The sequence below is a fragment of the Macrotis lagotis genome, chromosome X (genome assembly GCF_037893015.1).
Source record: "Macrotis lagotis isolate mMagLag1 chromosome X, bilby.v1.9.chrom.fasta, whole genome shotgun sequence".
Lineage (NCBI taxonomy): Eukaryota > Metazoa > Chordata > Mammalia > Peramelemorphia > Peramelidae > Macrotis > Macrotis lagotis.
This window is the reverse complement of record NC_133666.1, coordinates 9,784,664-9,786,702: the sequence shown is the minus strand read 5'-3', so window position 1 is coordinate 9,786,702 and position 2,039 is coordinate 9,784,664. Positions and strand designations below refer to the sequence as shown.

The 2,039-nt window shown below is 40.9% G+C and overlaps 1 pseudogene; it reads right to left on the bottom strand.

Annotated features, from left to right (window-relative positions):
- Positions 1–821: 821 nt before the first annotated feature.
- On the bottom strand, positions 822–1,330 carry LOC141501121 (programmed cell death protein 5 pseudogene; annotated as a pseudogene).
- Positions 1,331–2,039: the final 709 nt, after the last annotated feature.

Genomic DNA, 2,039 nt, shown 5'->3' with positions numbered 1-2,039 from the left:
AGAGAGCCCACATGGGAAATGTTCTCTGTCTTCCTCTATGTCCTCATCCCTCTATGGCCAATCCAATTCATTAAGGAGGCAAATATCACACTGAGTTTTGAACAAATTGCTCCTATGGATATGATTTCTCTCACCTCACACTCAATTTGGATCAATGTACAACATGGAAACAAAGTAAAGACTGACAGATTGCTTTCCATGGGGGGTGGGGTGGAGGAGGGAAGTAAGATTGGGGGGGGAATTGTAAAACCCAAATAATATCTTTAATAAAAAAAAATTAAAAAGAAAACAACAAATTGCTCCTATGTTCGCAAACACACTCACTAAGTTCCTCTTCTGGAGACTCATCTTGTCATGGTATTAACCCTTGGGTTCTCAAAATGATGTCAGTGGGACACAAGCTCTGGGAGTTTCTCCCAAACAGAAATGGCCTAATCCCAGATCATGGATCTATCTTCTGCAGGCAAACCCTAGCTAAGCATGGAGAGACTCATTCATCACTTCTAGTAGTTGGCTGGCTATTAAAGAATGACATTGTCTGGCTATGATTACCCATCAACAGAGAAAAAAAAGTACCATTTTTCTTATGTGTCCCCCTTCCATAGGAATGGTGACAGAGAAGGGGACAGAAGATGCCAAGGATAATATAATTTTTAGGCTATCTTTCCACTTATAGTGCTCTAATCATTGAGTTTAGAGGTTCTACTTACTTCATTCTACATGAGATCATATAAATTTTCCCATTCTTCTCTGTATTTTTCATAGTCATAGTTTCTTACAGCACTATGATTTTCCATATACTTTTTTTACATAAACAAGTCCTTTTTATTTGCCCCTCTTTCTCAAAATGTATACAGAAAGCAAAATTACCATTTAGTCAGATCTTCACTTTTGCCAAGTATTATCTTTTCCTAGAAATTTTTCAAATTTATGAGTCTTTAAACATTAGATTTTAATATTCATCTTCATCAGAATCCATTACTTTTCTTCTGTTGCACTTAACTGTTATTTTCTTTTCTGTCTGCTGGCTTACTTTTTCAAGAATTTCTATCAACCCTGGTTCTGATACCTTTCCACTCAGCTGTCCATATCTTGCCATCTGTATGAGGTAGTTCTCTACTGCTTTAGCCTTTTCTGGCTTTACAAGTGCTAAATTACTTAACCTGGCCCATGCAGACTGATCCGGAACTTGAGCTAGAATATTATTTCTCATCTCTGCTTTCCTGTGTTTTGCCTCCTGTTGGGCTGGGTCACCAGGAGAATCCCCATGCTTGGCCTGCAGCTCGGCCAGCCTCTGCTTCCGCAGCACCTCCAGGTCTTCGTTCATCATGGCGGGTGGCAGCGCAGCCTCCATACACTTTTGAACTATAAACTGTGTGGACATTCCCCAATTGATGGGTGCTTTGCTGCCACAAAAAGTACTGCTCAAAATATTCTGGTATATTGAACCTTTCCATCCTTAATCTTGAGATATAATGTGCCTAGCAATGAGTTGCTGGGCAAAGGCTAAGGACAACTTAGTCACTTTCTTTACCTGTTTCCAAATTGCTTTCCAGATATATTGGATCATTTCATGGTTCCATCAACAGCATGTTCATATGATAGGTTCATTTTGAAAGAAACTGTATTGAGAGGTAGTGTTACACAATGGTTAGAGAGGTGGTCTCCATGCCAGGACATCCGGTCAGAGTCCATGAACTAACTGTGTGACCTTGAGGAAGTCACCTAACCTTATGGGGGGGGGGGGGAGTTTTTTCACTAGCAGTTCCTTTACCAATATAATCACAGCTTTGATTCCTTCACTTCTCCCCTACTGAAATGAAGGAAAAGTAACATGAACTTCAGAGTCATAGTAACAACAAGGCAAGGTATGTGTTTGGGGGGGGGGAGGGGGAGGTGAGGCGTAATATTGAGCCATCTGGAGCTATCCAGGCCCCAGCTGGAAGCTTCCCTATGGAGTTGCTTCTATTTGTACATGCTCCATTGTAATGACCAGGACATCACTGGCGCACAATTCCTGCATGAGGACTAGATTATTT